The sequence below is a fragment of the Jaculus jaculus genome, chromosome 4 (assembly GCF_020740685.1).
Source record: "Jaculus jaculus isolate mJacJac1 chromosome 4, mJacJac1.mat.Y.cur, whole genome shotgun sequence".
Lineage (NCBI taxonomy): Eukaryota > Metazoa > Chordata > Mammalia > Rodentia > Dipodidae > Jaculus > Jaculus jaculus.
The window spans coordinates 86008170-86031336 of NC_059105.1; the positions used below are offsets into that span (position 1 = coordinate 86008170).

General features: G+C 35.8%; 1 protein-coding gene across 1 annotated transcript in view; it reads right to left on the reverse strand.

Annotated features, from left to right (window-relative positions):
- Galnt13 (polypeptide N-acetylgalactosaminyltransferase 13) overlaps window positions 1-23167 on the reverse strand; it is a 519646-nt gene that overhangs the window by 224166 nt on the left and 272313 nt on the right. The window lies entirely within an intron of this gene.

Genomic DNA, 23167 nt, shown 5'->3' on the forward strand with positions numbered 1-23167 from the left:
AGGTGTGTCCAATTTCTAATAGCCACATAAACACATACACAAAATCAAATACCTTGGGATAACACTAATCAAGCATGTGAAAGACCTATATAATGAAAACATAAAAAAAAAAAAACACTCAAGAAATAAATTGAGGAAGACATAAGAAGATGAAAAGACCTCCCATGCTCCTAGATAGGTAGAATTAATATTGTAAAAATTTCATTTCTACCAAAAGCAATGCACAGATTTAATGTAATATCAATAAACATTCCAGCATCATTCTTCACAGAGATAGAAAGTGATCTCAGTATTCATATGGAATGGTAGCAGGTCTCCAATACCTAAACATATTATCAGCAGAAGAAATATCATTGGAGGTATCACCATACCTGACATAATGCTATACTACAAACCCATAGTAACAAAAACAGTAGAGTAATGACATAAAAATAGACATAGATCAATGGAAAAGAATTGAAAACCTGATGCTTTTGTCAAGTATCTATAGCAACTTAATCTTTTACAAAGTTGACAGTAATTTAGACTGGAGAAAAGGCAACAACTTCAACAAACGGTGTTGTACAAATTGGATAATCCCTTAGAGAAAAATGAAACTAGACCCATTTATCTCACCTTACACAAAGATAAACTTCAAATGGCTTAAAACCTTCTGTATAAGATCTGGAACTCTTCTACTGGAAGAAAAATTAGGAGAAACTCTCCATGATATAGGAGTGAAGAAAGACTTCCTGAACAAATTTCTAGTAGCCCAGGAAATTAAACAGTCAACCAATGGGATCTCATGCAGCTAAAAAGCTTTTGCACAAACATACCATAAGCAGAGCCAATGGATTACGCAAAAATTGGAAGAAAAATTTCACCAGCTATACACTGAAAGAGGCCTAATATCTAGAATTTGCAAAGAACTCAAAGCAAAACAAAAATCAAACTACCCACTCAAAAAACATGGAGTATAGAACTGAATAGGGAGTTCTCAGTGGAAGAAATACAAATGGCTAACATGAACTTAACAAAATATTCAACATCCTTAACCATCAGGGAAATGCAAATCAAAACAACCATGTGATTCCATCTTCCTCCAGTGAGGATGGAAATCATTAAAAAACCAAAGTACAACAAATGTTGGTGAGGATCCATGTGGGGAAAAAGTTACCCTCATTTACTGTTGGTAGGAATACAAACTTTTACAACTACTATGAAAATCAACATGGATATTCCAGAACAAGATGAATATAAAATCACCAAAGGACCAAGTTTTTCCCTTACTGGGCACTTACTCTTAATGTTTCATGCTTCACTCCAGAGATATTTGCCCAACCATGTTCATAGCTGCTCAATTCATAATAGCTAAGAGCTGGAATCAACCCAAATGCTCATCTGAGAATGGATACAAAGTTGTGGTACATTTACACAATGGAATTGTACTAAGCAGGAAGTAAAAGAAGGAGACAATGAAATCTGTAGAAAATGAATGGACATAGAACAGCTCATACTCAATAAAAATAGGAGTGGAACAGCTTAACTAGAGAAGGGGAGATAGGAGGGGAATAAACACAAAACTAAACTCCAAATGAACAGGTACCATAGAATCCTTTCTCCTTAAAGGTAGACTAAATGAGTTAACCTTCAACAGTATAGGGTTTGCCCCTGAAAAGAAGAGAGTGTGGGAGGAGGCTCATCCTTAAAAAAAAAAAAAAAAAAGAAGAAGAAAAAAAAACTTGACTCTGCCCTGTCACTCCCAGTACCAGAAACCAGTGCTACCCACATTGAGCTGTTGATTGGAGAGACTTATCATGGCCCCCAAACAATATAGGCTTACGTCAAAACAGTTGATTAGGGCTGGAGAGATGGCTTAGAGGTTGAGAGCTTGCCTGTGAAGCCTAAGGACCCTGGTTCGAGGCTCGATTCCCCAGGACCCACGCTAGCCAGATGCACAAGGGGGCGCACGCGTCTGGAGTTCATTTGCAGTAGCTGGAGGCCCTGGCACGCCCATTCTCCCTCTTTCTCTATCTGGCTCTTTCTCTCTGTGTCTGTCACTCTCAAATAAATAAATAAATAATTTTAAAAAACTTAAAATAAAAGTTGATTACCCACTAGAGGTAAATGACAAGACCCTACTGCCAAAGGTACCACATGCTGCTGACACGGAACAATGAGATACCCAGCTGGAATCTAGAAGAGAGCCTATCACCAGACAGTTAGCTCATCTAGGGCTGGAAAATGCCAAATGAACTACTGAGGGGTGGGGTTGAAATGGCTGACAAAGTTTTGATCAGCCAAGGGGTCTAAGCTACTCAGAAGCAATCAGCCTGACAAGAAGTACACACAAGTGCACTGGAGGCACACAGCCTTGGATAACCAATGGCTTTATGGTTGGCTAAGAGATCTGCTTAGTTGAATGGAACCCATATCTGGAACTGGGAACAAGATTAGAATCCTATACAGACAAAAATTATGCTTTCCAATGTCAAGCTGCCACTAGCCCTTGGCTAAAAGAAAGGCTATATCCATCAAATTCTCCCTAAATTAGTAATGCTTATCTTATATAACCTATGTTTACTTCATTCTCTATTGGAGAATCTGTTTTTCTTTTTCAGGTTATAAGTACTGAGGGGGGGGGGGGACATTCCTTACATTTCAGCCAAAGCCCACATGAAACCACATAGGAGTTGGGAAGATGAGTAAAAGTGCTGCTTCAATTCTGAGTCTGAAAAATCAGCATGGGGGTGAATGGGAGATGCTGATGATAGGCAACACATACCAAAGCAAAAATTTAGACGCTCCTAAAAGCTCATTACTGAAGTAGACATAAAACACTCCCACCAAGGCCAGGCAAATTTGCTGAAGAGAGGGTGGAAAGATTGCAAGAAACAAAGGTTGGTGTGCCATACCCAAATGTATTGCTTCCCACCAATAATTTAAAGGTGTTCCCACAACACATAACTCATAACCCTATAGGGAATACCAGTAACCACACTGAGGAGGATCCCCAGGGGAATGTGGGCAGTGAGGAGGGAAAAGATGGTACCAATACAAAGTATGTTCTTGATTAAAAACCAAACTAGGGCTGGAGAGATGGCTTAGCGGTTAAGTGCTTGCCTGTGAAGCCTAAGGGCCATGGTTTGAGGCTCTATTCCCCAGGACCCACATAAGCCAGATGCACAAGTGGGCACAAGCCTCTGGAGTTTGGTTTGCAGTGACTGGAGGCCCTGGCACGCCCATTCTCTCTATATATATGCCTTTCTTTGTCTGTCTGTTGTTCTCAAATAAATAAATAAAAACAAACAAAAATTAGAAACAACTAAAGTAAAATAGAAATCTTTCTCATCTGTCATAATGTTGGCTGTTCAGCATATAGGGTCAGTGAAACAATAAATATTATATATACATATACATATACATATATATATACATATATATATATATATATGCATTTTCAATATATATAGACAAAATATAGATGGCTTTCTCACTAGGAGCCATGGGATCAGGCTAGACATTGTACAGCAGGAGCTGGCAGGAAAAGAAAAGAAAATATTCATGACAAATAAATGTAAAGTGAATAAATGATGGATTTTCTGGAATACTAGGAAAAGCAGCCACTTAAGTTGCACTTAATATGACTGATAGAGCTCAAATTTGTCTACCACTGGTTTGTAGAAGAGAAAGGGAATGTGTACAGTAGTCTGAGACTAAAACAACAATGAAGGGGTTTCATACTTCCTGAAGAAATAGAGGGTAGTTCCATTGTTCTTCCAGCAGAGTAGAGAGGTACCAACTCTAATGTGAGTAAAGAGTTAAATAGTTTTCTCTGAGAAGAAAGTGATGCTGTCACCCAGATGAAGAAGCTTCACTTGATTGAGCTTTTAGCTCTGAAGGAGAATGTTTGTTCCATATCTCAAGTAAAGCTTCTGAGCAATAAGCAGAGTGCATCTGGAATGTGACTTCATTTTCCACCAGCTAAAGGAAAAATGAATTGTCACGAGAGCCCATTACTTGAAACCACTAACAGAATTTCCTTTCATTCTTCAGGGAGAAATGACTGCAGTTGTAACTGTCAAATTATTAAAAAAAAAAAAAAACCCTCAAGGTAATTTTTCTCTCCATTCTCAAAAATACATTGTTCTTTAATTATAGGTTCCAAGTTTAAGAAATAAAGTCAATTCAAGTCAACTGTCACAAGAAACATCTCCCTGAAAAACAAAGCAGTTTAATTAGGTGACAGTGTTGTTCTCACAGAAATTCTAATTACAATAGACAATGGCTTTGAAAGCAATGTGAAGGATGATTCATTCTTGCTCACTAGCAGCATTAACACAAAATAAATAGATTATGCATAAAAGCAATTAAAATATAGACTTTTGTATGAGACCAGCTATTTAAAAACTTCTATCACAATTTATAATGTGAATATCAAAGTTAAAGTAACAAAGTCAATCCAGATCTACATTGTGTGTGGATATGTGCATAACATTTTAAGATTTTTAGTAAAGAAATTAAGTAAGAAAAATCTAAGGGAATACATGTATGGGATATATCAAAGTTTCGTCTCGATCTCAACTTTTTATCTCCATATACTTTTTTAGTAATGTTAATTTGTTTCCATATTTTACTGAACTTTATATGCTTTTTTAATCACCTCAGTTTTCACTTCTAGTACACCTCCAAATGTTCAATTTTAATGTCTCATGGATGAGATTAGGGCCTAGAGCATATGGGAATAATCCCTTATGGTGGAATACTGAGTCAACATGACTCTAGTGTTCACTGCAGCAGACAGAAGAAGTTGTACCATAAAGCCAAAGTGTGTGAGTCTCAGAGCTCAGTGCCTGCCCAATTGATTCAGCCCTTTATAACTAATTGTGTATTTACAGTTTGATTATTTTCCTTGAAAACAGCTTTACAAAATCTGATGTTATGTGAGCTAGGACCTGCCCTAGATCTTCCCTGGTTAATTACAAGATGTGTCATAATTCTTTAGTTGGAAAAAATTAAGTTTTTTCCTTTATGAGGTATTTTCTAAATATGACAGACATCTATGTGAGGCTACATATGTTTTTAATCTCAGCTAGTTTGAGGATGCATTGAGCCTAGGAGTTTGACATCAGGATGGGCAACATAGAGAAGTATCTTCCCAAAAGAATTAAAGTAAAACTCAGAAATAGTATATCAATGAACATATGTCATATATGCCCAAGACTATAGACTACCCCCAAATACTAGAGTAAACCTCAAGCTCCTTACAAAACAACATTGACATAAGCAGAGAGAAGGCCCTGATCATGACACATTATGGGAAAGTTCTGGGAGAGATAGATTTGGATCTCATGGCCATGACCTTAAAAAGAAAACTCTACATCATGCAGAACTGAACTTTAAAGTTGTGATCTCTCCTCAGGAATAGCTTAAGGCTACTTCTAAAACACGAGTGAAATGATGAAGCAGAAGCTGAGCATGCTAATCGTGCAAATATGTTAGAATGACCCTCAAATGCTGGTGTCAAAAACAACAATAAAAGATAGATATAGGAAGTGGTGAGAGTAGAGATAAAGTTAAGAATAGACAGCAAATTTGGGCACCAGATTGTCTGAACTTCAATATTTATTCCATCATTTATTTGAAGAAGAACCTTGGTAAAGTGATCTTAGTCATATTTCCCCTTAATTTCCTCATTTTTAGAATAAAATTACTAACAGTGTTTACCTCTTAGCAATATTGGGGGAGCAACTGAATTGGTACATATAAAGTGTTTGGCAAAGAGCTTGTATCACACTGATCACTCAATAAATGTTAGATATTATTACCATCATTACATTTTATCATTAGTAAAATGGCCAGCAAGCAGAGAAAAAATAAAGAAATATTTAGAAGATTTTGAGTCAGTCATAGTGCTTGATTTTTACATATGGTAAAATGTACAGAGCAGTTGAAATTGCTATAGATTTTCAAGTTCATTAATAAAGATTAAGGACACTCTAAAAGGACTGTTATGGGAAAGATAAGGTATAATATTATGGCATATGCTGACAATATGTCAAACAAAAATTAAGTATTTGACTTTGGAGTTCTAGGGTTAGTTAAATATTGATATGAAAAACAGGAGATACTGTAAACAGACAAATTGTTCACAAAAGTATGAATAATGAAAGGAAAATGTGTATCAGAAATGAGCAGCAAGTTTTTAGATATGTGATAGAAAAGAGGATATCAGGAAGGAGCCTTGAAAAGAGCACTAAGAAAATCTAGCTAGGATTAAAAATATAATGAGTTTTTGAAGACATAGAAGCATACTTGACAAAAATATTGGAAAACATGTTATTCCCAATAAGGAGCATTCTGTGGCCTCAGTGAAAGAAAGTTTAATAAACAGTCTCAGTGAATAGGCAATAGGTAGCATTGAATGGAGTAATAAATTGAAGGCAAGTAGTGACAGTAAGGAAAGATTATTTTCTTCTAGAATTCTACCTGTTAAGGAAAAGTAAGAAAAGAACAAAATCTAAATCTACTGAAAGTTTCACAGTCAAGCAAGAAAGAAGGATGGTTAACTGTTCATTTCTATGAAGAAGTAAGGGAGACTATTCACAGACTGAAGAAAAAGTAAGTAAGACATGGGTTGAAGAGTGAAGAAATCAATGTGGTTTGTGTTACATCTCTATGAATGGATGACTCTAGATGATATATAGCTCCCTTTATATATCCTGCCATTGTTTCTTACCATAGGCCTCAAGTCAATAAAAGCAAGGATTATTGCTTGATACCTTTGCACCTGTGAGATGAAACAAAAAAAAATTCTTCCTTTTCTTGGTTAATGCCAGATATTTTGTTACACTGGTACAAAAATGACTAATATAATGATATATAGTTAAGAAAAAAAAATAACAAGAAACTTGCTTCACATAGAGGAAATGTGATCATAGCTGCTACATAAACACAGTGCATGTACATTCTCAAGCTATCAAGTTTAGAGCATTGTTCATACAGAGTAATCACAATAATTAGTACAATCCATGAAACTCAAGAGGCTAACAACTGTGAAAACTGATGTATAATATTATTTGATGTCTTTGAGATCACAATGTTCATAAATTTGAGTAGAACATGTGATTAATAAAATTAAATTAAAAACTTAGTGAATGATGCTAATAATCTTTGTTTTCACTAAGTTATTAGATTCTTTTCACTAGACACTAGCCACATTTCACAATATATAACCAGATGCAGTCATCCAGAAATAGTATTTTGCTCATTTTTATGTGTCAAAAGAAGTTAAATGTGTTAATCTCTCAATGGTGAGAATTTCATTGCATGAATCTGAAGATCACATTTTGTTTGTGATTTGTCATAGTATTTAGGGATGGTGTTCATCAAACATAAGGCAAGTGGTAAGATCCTTATTTAATTCCCAATAATTTACAATATAAAAGTAATTTTGGAAGACAGAAGCAACATTATAAGTTTAGTAAGAATGAAAAACAGAGGCTCTAGGAAGACAGCTAACTGCAAAGCCTGTCAACCTAGTTTTAATTCCCTAGTTACATACAATAGCCAGATGGATGTTTGTTTGTAATAGCAAAGGCTCCAGACTCACACTCTCTCCAAGTCTCTCTCCTCTCCTGTCCCTTCTTCTATTTCTTTCTCTGTCCTTTGTAAGGTGTGAGCTTCAGCCTCATGTTTCCACTGCTATGAAGCCCTGACTCACCATAAGCTCAAATTTAATAGAGAAAGGGTCTCAAAGGGTCTTGACTGATGTATTTGAAACTGGGAGCTAAAATAAAATTTCTCCTTTAAGGTGTTTTCTATGAGGCATTTTGTCAGAGTAATAAAAACATAATTAACACAATGGTATATGGTCACAAAAAGGTAACAGGAAACTTGATTCGTATTGATAATAATGATGAAACAACAACTTTACTAACATCTTGAGTTTCATTGAATGGTAATTCTTAAAGTAAATATAATGATCACTGTTGGGCTGGAGAGATGGCTTAGCAGTTAAGCACTTGCCTGTGAAGCCTAAGGACCCCGGTTCGAGGCTCGATTCCCCAGGACCCACGTTAGCCAGATGCACAAGCGGGCACACGCATCTGGAGTTTGTTTGCAGTGGCTGGAGGCCCTGGCACGTCCATTCTCTCTCTGCCTCTCTGCCTCTCTGCCTCTTTCTCTCTGTCTGTTGCTCTCAAATAAATAAATAAGAATAAACAAAAATTTAATGATCACTGTAGAAAAGTATAATGATCACTCTACAAATACAAAAGGAACACAGCCTACTGGTGTCTTACAACACTATATAAATAGAATTATATTTTGTAAGGACTAAGTCCTCTGAGACACACTTTTGGCTGTTATAGTTCAGAATGATAATATACCCTGAATTCAATCCTGAATGTCAAATCCTTTTTGGGAATTTTCAAATCTAAGTAAACATTAATATTAATATATTTTGATATTTTGACACTATTACAAGCAAAAATGTATTGTAGAAAGCTTGTGAAGAGGAGCTGGGTGTGGTAGTACACACCTTTAATTTCAGCACTTGGGAGGAAGTGGTAGGAAGATTGCCATGTGTTCGAGGCCACCCTGAGACTACATAGTGAATAGGTCATCTTGGGCTAGAGTGAGATCCTACCACAACCCCCCTCCCCCACAAAAAAGGAAAATCTGTGATGAGATTTATATTTGTATGTACCAGGTCTGAGATAATATGTAATAGATATGTCTGAACTTACTGTATTGAAGTTAACAAATTTATAAAGTAAATATTTGACAAACTGATAAGAGTTAGTAACATTATCTTATAAAGGAAACAGAATTAATAATATTAGTTTTGTATTTCCAAAGTTTAGTTAGGTTGTCTAACACAACCACTATGTTAAAATTTGCCTTAAAACAAAAATTATTATTTATTAGAGTTTGTTAGTCTATACGTTTAGGCTATAGTATCTTTAATATTATGGTAATATCAACTTTAGTTAAAAAAGCCAGGTTTTTGAAGCAGGGCAAACGTTTCCACCAGAATGTCGTCATTGAAAATGCACTATACACTTCTGATATCAGTGTTCTAAAGATCTCTATCTATTTTCTCTTCAAAGTGCTGATTATATAAACACTTATTCATATACTATCTGGCTAGAACTAGAGATTCAGTGAGGGCCTGGACTTTGGGTCAAGTAACTACAGCTACTTGATGTTTGACAAAGTTCCTAAGCATATGGAGGAAACTGAAACTTGATCCACACATCTTGTCATGCATAACACTTAAGTCCAAATGGATCAAAAACCTCAATAATACACTGGAAGCTCAGCTACTACTGGAAGAAAATTTAGGAAGAACATTCCATGATATGGGAATGGGAAAAGACTTCCTGAACAAAACCCCAGGGATCTTAAACAATCACTCAACCAATGGGACCTTATGAAGCTAAAGTTTCTTCACAGACAAACATAAAATGAGCAGAGCCAATAGATTACCTACAGAAAGGGAGAAAATATTTGCTGAATATCCAACTGACAGTTGCCTAATCTCTAGAATCTAGAAAGAACTCAAAAACCTAAACAATAAAAAGCCAAACAACCCATTCATAAAATGGGGAAAAGAACTGGACAAGCAGTTCACAGAGGAAGAAATACAAATGGCAAACACACACTTAAGAAAATGTTCATCATCCCTAATCATTAGGGAAATGGAAATTAAAACAACTATGAGATTCCACCTTACCCCAGTAAGGATAGCAAACATCAAAAAGTAGAATGAAAATAAATGCAATAAAAGCAAATAAATGAAAATAAACCATCATCCTCTGTCGGTGGGAATGTAAAATGGTATAACCACTTTGGAAAGCAATATGGAGACTCCTAAAAAAGCTGACTATAGAGTTACCAACAGACCCCATTATTCCCTTATTTGAAATGAACACTAAAATCTCCATGCCTCAGTTCAGAGAGATTCACTCAACCAACTGCTCAATTTGTAATAGTCAAGAGCTGGAATCAATGCAGATGCCCATCATTAGACAAATGGATAACTAAGATGTGGTATATCTACACGATGGAATGCTACACAGTAGTAAAGAAAAACGATACAATGAAATTTAAAGAAAAATGGTCAAACCTGGAACAGATCATTCTCAGTGAACTCACCCAATCTCAGAAAGATAATCGCCACACAGTCTCACTCATCTACAGCTGCTAACCTGAATATATACAAGTTAGCAACATACCTAGCAAGCATCTTGAGGACTGGTCAATAGGGAGGGTGGGGAGGGAGGAGCGGGTAAAGTGGGATGGAGGACACAAAACTGGACCCAAATGACAATGGTACCAACTCTACATGCTAAAAGGTAGACCAAATGGTTGAACCTCACCAGGCCCACAGAGGGAGCACATGATTCACAAGGCCCTGGAGAGATTACTACAAAAACTGACCTTTTTATCCTCCTGGTTCTGGTTCTCTCTTTCTCTCTCTCTCTCTCCTTCTTTCTCATCTCTCTATCTCTTTTATATCACTTATATATTGTTTTCCTTTTCTTCTTGGACGCTGACCAGTACCAGCAGGTGGCTATCATCCACAATGAGCTTTTGATCAGAGAAACCTACAAGGTTTCCCCCCAAAAGACAGATTTATATCAGAGTGCTTGATGACCCACCATATGCTGTTGGCATGCAACATGGAGTGACATGGCTGGAAGCTGGAAGAGAGTCAGTCCCCACACAGTGCATCTAGTGCTAGAAGGTGCTACATGAGTGAATGGGGGAAAATAACCAATATCTGTTCAAGCAATGCATGGTCTAACCTACTTAGATGCAAACAACCTGATGTGATGCTCCTACAATTGCAGTAGTGGTGCACAGCCATGGTAGATCTGCTCAGTAGAACAAAACTCAACTGGATCAGGGAAACAAGTCAGAACTGTAACCAAAAATGAGCCCACTCTCCATTATCAAGCTACCATCAATAGTGGGCTATAACTGGGCCTACATCTATTAAACCCTCTCTAAAAAATAATGGCTATCACATTTATTTGGTTCTAACTTTACTTTCCAATAATCTGCTTCTCTTTTTGAGATAGATGCAGATCCTAAGGAGAGAACCACCCCCTCATACCTCAAAAGGGCCCCAGCTGAAACTAAGAATAACTGGGGAAACATGCAAGAATGCTATTTTCTTGGCAAAGTGGGAACCAGCACAATAGTGAAGGAGATAGACACAGAGAACAATCAACCCCTAAAAAAGCAGATCTCTAAAGACATAGAGGCTCCAAAGATCAACACTGAAGTGTATCTAAAATGACCCCAACATGGCTCAGGGAAATTTGCAGAAGAGGGGATGGAAAGAATGTCAGAGCCACATGTTGTGTCATGACATTCAGAGACATTTCTTCCTATACAAAACTGAAGGCTAGCCCCAAAATGAATGACCCATATTCCCCAAAAAGGAGGGTCCCTATGGAAGGGGGAAAGAGAGGAGGCTAACAATGGTACCATCCTGACTGTATTCAGTGAGTACAAAAATTTTTAAATAACAGAGATTCAAACAAAAACAACAACAGCAATAAACAACAAAACTAGCCCTAGCCTTGGTGGATTTTTAAATGGAAGAAATAAAAACAAGCTCCATAGGCATTAAGAAAAGCGACACAGGGTTGCAAGTGACAAGAAGGGCCATCACAGTTCAACATAATAGGGAGAGAATAGACAACAGTGAGTCACTTTTGGCTGGAAAAGGAACTTCAAACTGAGCAAAACAGATATACAAATACTGAGAAGCATGACAGAAAAGTTAGTGGTGGAAGATTGCCAAGACATGGTTGCATTGGTAAGCAAAAGACTAGGTCAGATAGGATGTGGGACGTCACAATAAGGCACTGGCTTTGTCCTAAGGACACTGTCAATATAGCATAAGGTGTTAACGCCTGATTTTTATTTCAAAATGATTAATCTGGTTGTAATAAAAATGAAATTGAAAAGAAGGTCATGTGGATTGGCATATTCAGGGCCTTTGGCTACGTAACACCCTAAATCTACCTTAAACTAGTTCAGTTACAAATTGGCACATATTACTTCAATTGTGAAAGAGAAAGGGCTTTGCACATGTCTGGATCCATGTCTTCAGGTAATGGTGTCAAGTATCTGTTCCCCTCCCCCCAAGTGTGCATTCTCTCTTCATCTTATCACACATGTTTGTGTTATCAACCATAAGAAACTTTTATTTATATATTCTATGCTGTCTAGCAATAATTCTAGAAATATTGGTTTCTAAAACAGCACAAATGAAAATTTTAGAGAGAACTACGGTGACTTGTCTTTTGTCTATTGTAAATCTAGCATCATGACCAGCACAACACACTGTTTTTAACATCAAGATCATCCCCTCAGTTCAACTCTTGAAGTAGATTGTTAGACTTGTGCCACTCAAATCACATGCACTGATCAAAGGAAAGAATGGTGACTCTACTTAAGAACTGGAATGAGGCTAATTAAATGAAATGGGAGTCAATATTGAGAAAACTACTGATAAAGTTTATTGATTGTAATAAAGGAACACTATTGTAAATAAAAAAAGGAGTAATGTCTGGCTATTGGCAACTGGTCTGGTTGAAGAACTTGAATGATAAGGGTTATTCACTGAAAAAGAATCCTACAGTAGATTCACTTGTGAAAGTCATTCATTGGCATGATAATTTATCAACTGGTAAATTATATAATGAGTGGACTATCCTAATAGGCAGGCTAACTTCAGAAATATGGGTAATAAGTAAAAGGCTTGGGATGCAACTCACTGGTGAAACATTTGCTTAACATGAAACAGGCCATGGGATTAATTTCAAAGCTACATAAAAATAAAATATTAGTAAAAGCTAACATCCTCTAACTGAATATGAAAGTAAAAATAGGACTGGAGAGATGGCTTGGCAGTTAAGACACTTGCCAGCAAAGCCAAAGGTCCCAAGTTTGATTTCCCAGTACACACATAAAGCTGGATACACAAGGTGGTGCATGCATCTGGAGTTCATCTTGCAGTGGCTAGAGGTCCTGGCACGCTTATTCTCTCTCTCTCTCTCAAATAAATGAATAAAATATTTTTAAAAAATTAAAAAGGGAATGTAAAACACTTTTGTAAGGTGAAGAGTAGAAATATAGAGAACAGATGAAAGACTTCCACTGAGGTGACGATTGCTCTAGTACTTCTTAAATAATTATGAACAAATTGTAACATGAGAATAAATTTAGGTAAATGTAAGTTAAACATTAATGGATAACTTAGGCCATTTTTAACAAAGAAATATGTGTGAGTTCTACTCTTTTATTAAATATTTTGTATGTCCATATACAGAGTCATATCTGGGGCTCCCATTTTCCCATTAATGTGCCACAATTGCAGAAATCTGCCATGGCTTCCAGATTTTTTGTGGTGTCTGGGGATCAAACTCAGGTACTATAGCTTAGGCTACAAATACTTAATATACTGAGATATTTTCCTAGCCCATTAATATTATTTTAAACATCAATAAGTAGCTGGGTATGTAATCCATGAATTTGTAAGAAGACATCTAAATTCCTATCCTCCTATCCCATCAATTGCTCACTCAATTTTCTCATGTAGAACTTACCACTGTGTTAGTCTCCAGTGATAGAAAGTTTATAAAATAACTACTGTTCTTTGTAATAAATGCTCAGATGGGGAACTTACTAGCTAGTAACTTCCCATAAAAATGAAGAACTGACACAAAATTAACCTCAAATAGGACAACATGCTAATATGAACAGAGAAATGAGTTACAAAGTGATATGGTCTGGAACTATTCACAGTTGTATGTAGTGCACAAGGACAAAAATGCAGAAGTCTTGGTAGAAATGAGTTTGCAGAGTGACAACAGCCTTTAGACCTTAATCTTTACTGTATGTTATATATGTGGAAAACTCTAAAATCCCTCAAAATAATCACAATATCCCCTAAATAGTTCATAAATTTTACTTTGGAGCCTCTATGGAAGATGGATTTTCTTAAGATCTAAGCTAGAAAAAAAGAGAAATGTTTGACATTAAAACTGGGAGCTTGAAGACCTTAAAGTCTCTCATAATACAGGAACTACAACAGAAACATTATGTAGTCAGAAATTCAAATTATTATCCACTTGAAATATGCTGAATAATTTCTTTAAGGATTGCTTATATCTATAGGATTGATGGTACAAATATGGTAATGAAGAATCAGACACAATTTTATGCTTCAGGAGAATATAAGTCTTATTACACAAATAAAATTTTTAAAGAGTAAATTAAGTTCAGAGAGATCATAAAATGAGGTAAAATATTAAGAGAATGGATTGAAAGCCTATTTTGTAGTTGAACTCATCAGAGGAAGGCTATGTGAAGTGGTTAATGTTTAATTTACATTCATTAATGAAGAATGGTGGGCAACAGTCCAGAGAAAAGGAACTAAATGGTCAAAAAGCTATAATCATGGTCCATGCTTCAGGATGAGATTGAGCTATGTGGGGTGGGGCATGTGTGAAAAAAAAAAAATAAAAAGCCTAGTCATGAAGGATTCCTTGAGTTCTCCCAAAGCACAGAGCGGAAAGTGTTGTTTACTGATACAGAAGAGACTGGAAAAGGTACAGAGAGAGCACTGTCCTGGGAATGAGGAAAGAGTAGTAGCCTCCAGGCTTCTAGTGTATTCAAAATGAATTACATAATAGAAGGAGGTTTCATAGTAGAAGAAAAAAATACCATTGTGTATCATTTATATATATATATATATATATATATATATATATATATATATATATATATATATATCTGACAATTCAGTTAAATTAGGAATATAAATACTAATAGTTTGACAGGTAGAATTTCAATCTTTGTGAGTGGGGAACTACCTAATGTAGAATATTAATAAGTTACCAATAACCCAGATGTTTAACATGAAAATGGAGTTGCAAGAGAATATACAAAAATTTAAGAAAGAAATACCTTCATCCTCACATCATTTTCTGCTAGGGCTGCCCAGGGCAAAAATGGATAACTGAATTTCATTATTTTGTATCCTTCCTTTCCTTGCTCCAGACTACATTTCAATAAGCATTAAATTCTGAGATAGCATTGCACAGGGGCCAGTCATAGTTCCTGAAATCAAAAATGCAGGCTTGACAAGTGAAAAATCAAAGGGTATTTTTACTAACTGAAATATGAAATCTAGATCAAGGCATGAGATGTCCCTTGTCATGGACTTCCTGTGTAAGATTTGTATAAATTATTGACTAAAAGTTCTGGTGTCCTATTACACAGAGTATGACTATAATTAAAATTGCATACTGATATTCAAAAAGTTAGACAATAGGAGTTTGAATGTTTTCCCCACCAGGAAATGACAACTTTTTGAGGTGACAAAATTTTAAGCACCGAGTGTGGATCAAGGAACAATGCACAATTCTAGCAAAGCATCAAAAAACAGCTGCCCAGTACATATAGTTATCATTGTACTGTATCCAGTAATAAATATATATATATATGATTAGTATCTGTCAATGGAAAACAACGTCCTTGTTGATCTTTCCTTTATATAGCCCTTTTATAGCAATTATCTACTTTTAGGTTTAGAAATGGGTGTCTTTCTTACTTTCTCTTGGTGAGGGCAATGTACCATGATGGTGGAAACAGTGATGGTGTCCACATGGATTATTGTTACATACCCCCAAATTCTAAGCAAGATGATTTTAACCAATCTAGATATAGTAGAAGAAATTAGACTTTAACCAGACCCCACATGTTTTTTTTTTAAAGAACTGACTTAAGAGAATAAACATGTTAATAAAGTTCTCATTGTTATGAAAATTGGATGATGTTACTAACTAGCAAGTAACCTGTAAAGTCTCCTAAAATTTTCAAGGCAAATACTCTCTTGCTTTATTATATTTTTACATTGTTGGACTATGGGAAAGAAAGAGAATAGTAATAGACATAAACAAAACCTGTGAAGAATCCACCTCAATTGTATATTGAAATTAACCATGGAAACACTACTTTCAGTCATGTTCATACTAGGCTAAACATATAACTGTGGTGTCAAGAACATTAAAAGCAGTAGTGTTCTCTGTAAAGCAGAAGTAATTCATCAAGGAGGGCACACTTAATATATGTAATTTGAACATATAATCTAGATCAAGTGTTACTTTATTGGGGTCTCCACAACTAATCCAATTCACTCCCTTCTCATGAAAGGCATGTATTTATGCACGTGATTAACTCTCCAGTTATTTCTGTATGAATCTTCATATATACTTGCCCATCTTTCTGGCAAAACAGAGAGTAACCTCTTACTCAACCAGGCACAAAGTAGTGGTCTCAGGAAAGAATTTTGTGGTGAAGAACATCTAAGGGACAGAAGTATAATCAGAATAAGAGTTGATGGTTACCTTCATCAGTACAGCATACATGTAAAGATGAGACTGTCAAGAAACAAACTACAAGAGAGTATAGCCTCTGCTAGTGTCTGGCTAAATGTGTATACTATGTTTGCCAAACTTCCCAGTAAGAACTTCTGTTAATGTTCATATCCATACTAATGCTTCCCTCACTTTTGATTAGAGAAGCTTCTCTTTTCAGATGGCAGTAACCTTGGGATGACTCAGAAGGCACCATGGTGCTGAGAAGAAGTGACAGAGGACTGCTCAGCACTGAAATATCTCTATCACACCTTCCAAGGCTCAGGGTCCATTGCAGAAGAGTTGGCAGAAAGAATGTAAGAGCCAAAGGAAGGATAGGACTCCTCCAGACACAAAATGGCCTGGATATCCATGGCCTCACAGAGACTGATACTACCTACACAAGACCAACATAATAGGAGGAAGTGATCATGACATCCAAATAAAAGAGAGGCTGCTTGAGAGGGCAAGGGGATATGATGGAGAGTGAGTTTCAAAGGGGAAAGTGGGCCAGGTGTGGTGGCACAGGCCTTTAATCTCAGCACTTGGGAAGGCAGAGTTAGGAGGATTGATGTGAGTTCAAGGCCACCCTGGGACTATATACTGAATTCCAGATCAACCTGAGCTACAGAGAAACCCTACTTCAAACAAAAGAAAACAAAACAAAAAAAAAAAAAAAGAAAGAAAGAAAAGAAAAGATCAGATGTGAATGCAATCTGGCTGCAACATCTATCACCCCATTGATTGCCTGGGTTGATCTGGCTGATCTTGCTGGCTAGGCAGGTTCCCTTCCTCCCTCACTGCTCCATGTGTGCTCCTCCTGAAGCTGTGCACTCAGTGGAAGAGGACAACCTTTCCAGAATAGAGGACTGGTCTTAGGTCAAGGGTATATGAGTAGCTTGGTCTCCTGCTAGAGCCTCCATACTAGCTCTCAAAGGAGAAAGTTGGGGGAGGGAAGGAGGGAATTACCATGGGATAATGTTTAAAATCATGGAACTTGTCATAAAAAATAATTTAAAAAAATTAAAAAGAAACAAACTAAACAGTTGTATTAAAATTAGTTTAATCTTTCTGTCTTGAGATGTCAAGGACAAATCACAGGTAGTGCTGCTCTCAGTCAAGAGTCAATGAAATCGAGAAAATTAGATGTATTGATTAGAAAGCATTGCCAGAAACTAATTAATCTTTTGTATCTCTCTGCTCACCTAGATGCTGATTCTGCAAGTGAAAAACAATTCTCCAACATACATGTTTATTGAAAAAACAAAGTTAAATCTCGACATAAGGCTAACACAATGTTGAAGGGTGTCTGAGAAAGGAGACAAGTGATGATTCTTTTTTTTAAATTAATTGTGTGTGGGTATATGTGTGTTCCTATGCATGCATGTGGGAGCAAGCATTCTGTGGCACATATTTGGAGGTCAGAAAACAACTTTTCTCTGGTCCTTTCTAATTTGTATAAAGGTTTTTTTAAAAAATATTTTATTTATTTATAAATATATTATTTGAGGGAGAAAGAGAGAGAGAGAGAATGGGTGTACCAGGGCCTCTAGCCACTGCAAATGAACTTCAGTGCATATGCCACTTTGTGCATCTAGCTTAACATTGACACTGGGGGATTGAACCTGGGTTCTTTGGCTTTGTCTGCAAGCAAATGCTTTAACCACTAAGCAGTCTCTCCAGCCCTGAAGCAACATTTTTCTTGGCCTTGCTATGTCATTCTAAATTCTCCTGCTTCCTCTTCCCATCTTGCTCTCTGTATCACTATTGGGATGACAGGCAACCACCCTGGTTTTTATGAGATGTCTGAGGATTGAATTAATATAATCAGGTCTGAGAAGTTTATATTTTTTTCTGAGCCATCTCCCCAGCCCTTAAGTTTTTTAAAATTGTGATTTAAAGGCCAATGTTTCATGGTTTATGGTTTTGAATGTGTCTGTATATTTAAGGTGCACAATTGACTGACCCTATTTGAATAGTTACTTCAGTGTACAATCCCATGCCACTCTAAAGTTAGAATGGGATGCCACACAGGTGTGCCATTCATACAATCATTTCCTACTCATGATTACTAATAGGTAAGAGAGAGTCATCAATGCTATGCTTCACAAAGCAGGCAACAGATGTGTTAGCCTCAGAGCTTCCTTCCTACATTGAATCTCTGTCAGGGAAGCATACTAACAAATCAAACAAAGCTTCTATGACATGCTATCATATTAAAGTACACCTAGAGAGAATTCTTCTCCCAAGCCCACATCAATTTACACTCATGGAAGTTTGTCTACTGTCTTTATTAACTTCTGACGGTTTTATTTCATCACTGCACTCACATTCAAATTGCATTATCAAGACTTAGGACAACTCTTCATAGGTGCACCATCATTCCGGCAGTAAGTTGGATAAGCTCAAAATTACTCTTTAATTTCTTTTTCTTTTTTTTTATTTGAGAGTGACAGACACAGAGAGAAAGACAGATATAGGGAGAGAGAGAGAGAGAATAGGTGCGCCAGGGCTTCCAGCCTCTGCAAACGAACTCCAGATGTGTGCGCCCCCTGTGCATCTGGCTAACGTGGGACCTGGGGAACCGAGCCTTGAACCGGGGTCCTTAGGCTTCACAGGCAAGCGTTTAACCGCTAAGCCATCTCTCCAGCCCTCAAAATTACTCTTACAAAGAAATACAATGTGCATTATTTGTACATATGCTGCCTAATATAAGGTACCAGTAGATGGAAAAGGACATATATAGAGAAACTGATATTACATATGGTCTTTAAATAATGTGATGCTCCTTTTTTTTTTCTATCTTTTTTGTTTGTTTGAAATAAAGTTCTGTGTTTGAGGATGTCCTTGGAATCATGATCCATGTCAAGTGTTAGGATTTCAGCATGTGCCCTGCCCCCAAACTCATCACCATCATCTTCTCCTCCTTCTAAAATGCTCAATTACTTGTTATATAGGATTGACATGTTTTAGCAAAATGAAATTACATAGAGTACATATTTTAGAATAGCTCCTAAGTCATTCTTTTACTCGCAAGGGCGATAGAGAGATGAATAACACCATCATATCCATTAGTCATTAATAGCACAATCTCTGCTTTGGTTTGTTTACATTGACTCTAACATTGAGGGTCAATATAAAAGCAATAGAAATGGATCTTTTAGGGAGTGGTAAAACCAGCTTCTTCCTTTTGAATATAATTAAGAGGCCAACAAAAGAAGCTTTACACAGTCTTTGCCGATTTGGGTCTCAATATGCTGCCACGAGAGGGTACCCTATTACTCCCTTTGGAAGACACAACATCAAGGAGCCACCTTAGGAGGAAGGCATGCCCTCAGGGACAGTGAACCTGAAAATGCTTGGATACAGGACATTTTGAGGTCCAGAACGATGAAAATTGACTGCTTTTTAAAAACCATGCACTACATGGCATTTGATATTACAGCATAGACTATCAGTCATCATAGAAACATTCATTAAAATAGTAAATAGTGTTTCCTTCATCTTTCCCACCACTCCCTTACCAGATTCTAATCCATATCTTGTGAATGTTATTTTTCTACCATAACCACTACTGCATTCACATGATTAAGGTAGCAAAGCCTTTGGCTGGAAGTAAGAGACAAGAAAAATCATGCATCACACGTAAGCTAAATTATAACAACATCTGGAGCCATGACTTCACTATGTAAGAACAGCATCTAATACTGTGTTCACTATATATCATATATCATTACTATTAAGATAAAAATTTAGAGGTATAATAATTTATACCATTTTTTCTCCTTTGGTATTTAGTTTATTGATAAGTTAACTCTTTTTGCCCTTTCAGGGAAAAGAAAAGCACACTTGCTTGAAGAAATCATCTTACATAGTTGAAGGCATGATTTATAAGAAGTTTACATCAAACGCAGTATAACACAGTAACAGTGTATATCATTAGCATTCTCACACTATAATAATAATAATAATATTGAGGATAAATTCATATGCGTATAAAATGGAATAATTTGACATCATTTTCTGAAGTGAGTTCTACTTTTGTCACCTCAGTCTTCCAAGTTTTAAAATTATAGTATTGCCACATGTAGGCTTAATACATTTCCAATAGAAGCCTTGATAATTACATATTGTAAAAAATTGCAAAACAAAAAGTAAGATATGCAGTTTATTATACTTGGGCCAAAACATCTCACATTTTCTATTCAAAAGTGGTATATTCTACATCATATTACCTCCCCATTACAATCATTGTAATTACATATATACAATATCAACATATTAAGTATCCTCCTCCCTTCCTTTCTCTTTCCTTTATATCTCCTTTTTATCTTACTGGCCTCTGCTACTAAGTATTTTCATTCTCATGCAGAAGCCCAGTCATCTGTAGCTAGGATCCACATATGAGAGAGAACATGTGGCGAGTGGCTTTCTGGGTCTGGGTTACCTATTCTAGAAACAGATACAAAAAGTAACTGAAGAATGTTTGCAGACCAATTTTATTAAAATCTCCATTTTATGTCCCTAATCAAATGTTCTGTCATAAGATCAATTATTTTCTTCATATCAAAAATTGAGTACACACATAATAAAATGATCCCACTGAAGATTATCTTCTTTTTCATCTATTGTTACACAACTTTAAAATGACACTCACTACCTTGCCTTAGAAATAAATTGTTTAGTAAAATATCCAATTAATGATGATATTGATATATTTGATACAGTATTAAAAATGAAGTTGCTAAATATGAAACTATCTGAAATTTAAGTGTCTATTTTATTCTTTGATTACATATAAAAAAAGCAAAATCAGTGAGAAATTCTCTCCAAAACTGAGAGTGGGTATTAAGTAAAATCTAAACTTAAAAGAAATTATACTGCATTTAGTTTGTTTTCTAGACTTATGACATCCCCTTACTTCTTGCTTTATCTCAGATGCCTTTTGAAGCACAGAATTTCACCAAAAGAAAACCCTAAAATTAAGACATAATGTAAATATAAAGAAACATAATAGGGGAACATAATCAGTTTTCTGAACCTAACATGATGACATGTTTTTTTAATCAGAATATATATGCAACTCACTAGAAAGCTAGTTTCCTAAACTTCGATATACTACATCTAATTTTTCAGGGCCTTTTGCTCAATTTCTACTATTATTCATGATACCTTTTAATTTTGATGGCATTTTTTAAGTTGAACATATATGCACATTTTATTGGAAAAGTTAATATTAGCCACTAAGAATTTATGTGACATTACATTATAGATCATTTATATCAAATATCTCTAATATATTAAATATACTATTGTGAATTAGGCAGTTATTTTTTATATTTAATATATTTATTTATTTATTTATTTATTTATTTTCTTTCTTAGGTAGGGTCTCGCTCTAGCTCAGGCTGACCTGGGATTCACTATGTAGTCTCAGGGTGGCCTCAAATTCATGGTGATGCACCTACCTCTGCCTCCCGAGTGCTGGGATTAAAGGCCTACCCACCACACCTGGCTCTATATTTCATTTTTTTTAAATATATTTATTTATTTACTTGGTGAGAGAGAAAAGAAAGAAAACAGACAGAGCAAATGGGCATGCAAATGGGCCTCCTGCGGCTACAAACAAACCTCAATCACATGTATCACTTTGTTATCTGGTATTACATGAGTACCGGGAAATTGAACCCAGGTTGTCAGGTTTGTAAGCAAGCACTTTTAACCACGACCCATCTCACTGGCTCCATTAATATATTTTAAAAACCATATTGAAACCTCTATATTTCCCATTACATCAATTACAGAGAGTAAATCATCATTCCTTACTCTGTTGAGTCTTAGACTATCCACTCTCCTTCATTTTCAGATTTGTTACTGGAACATTTTTATCCATACCTCCCTTAATTTAATAAGCTTTATGTTCTGTTCTATAATTTCATATGGTAAGAACATATTCTTAAAAGACTCTTTAGAACTCAAGTCTTCCTAAAAGAGAAAGTAGTAAAAAAATTCTTTCAATATCTTTTCCACACAAATTTTCTGTTCTATCTTCTTTGAGGTGAAAATACCTAGTTATCTCTGTAATATATTGGGAAAAAATAATCAAATAATTTTAATGTTGAATAAATTTATACAGATAAGAAAATCTTACTAATATTAATTATGATGTACATCTTTAAATTTTTAGAAGGCTTCTTTGTGAGAAACTATAACAGAGACAATGAGATCACAATAAGGTAATTCATACTTTATATGAAAAAAAAAACATATAATAGGGCTGGAGAGATGGCTCAGTGGTTAAGCACATACCTGTGAAGCCTAAGGATCCTGGTTCGAGGTTTGACTCCCCAGGACCCACATTAGCCAGGTGCACAAAGGGGTGCATGTGTCTGGAGTTTGTTTGCAGTGGCTGGAGGCCCCGGAGTGTTCATTTTCTATCTATCTATCTGCCTCTTTCCATCTCTGTCACTCTCAAATAAATAAATAAATAAATAAATATATATATATATATATATATTTTAAAGAAAGCATAGAATACTAAGATCCAATCAAAATTATAACCATTATTAAACCTTTCACACTAATTCACTTATTAAAGAGAATGCCGAAAGGAAATATATTTTATTTACAGTTAAAAATGATTTTAAGGCCAGGCATGGTGGCCCACACCTTTAATACCAGCATTTAAGAAGCAGAGGTAGGAGGATTGCTGTGAGTTCAAGGCCACCCTGAGATGACACAGG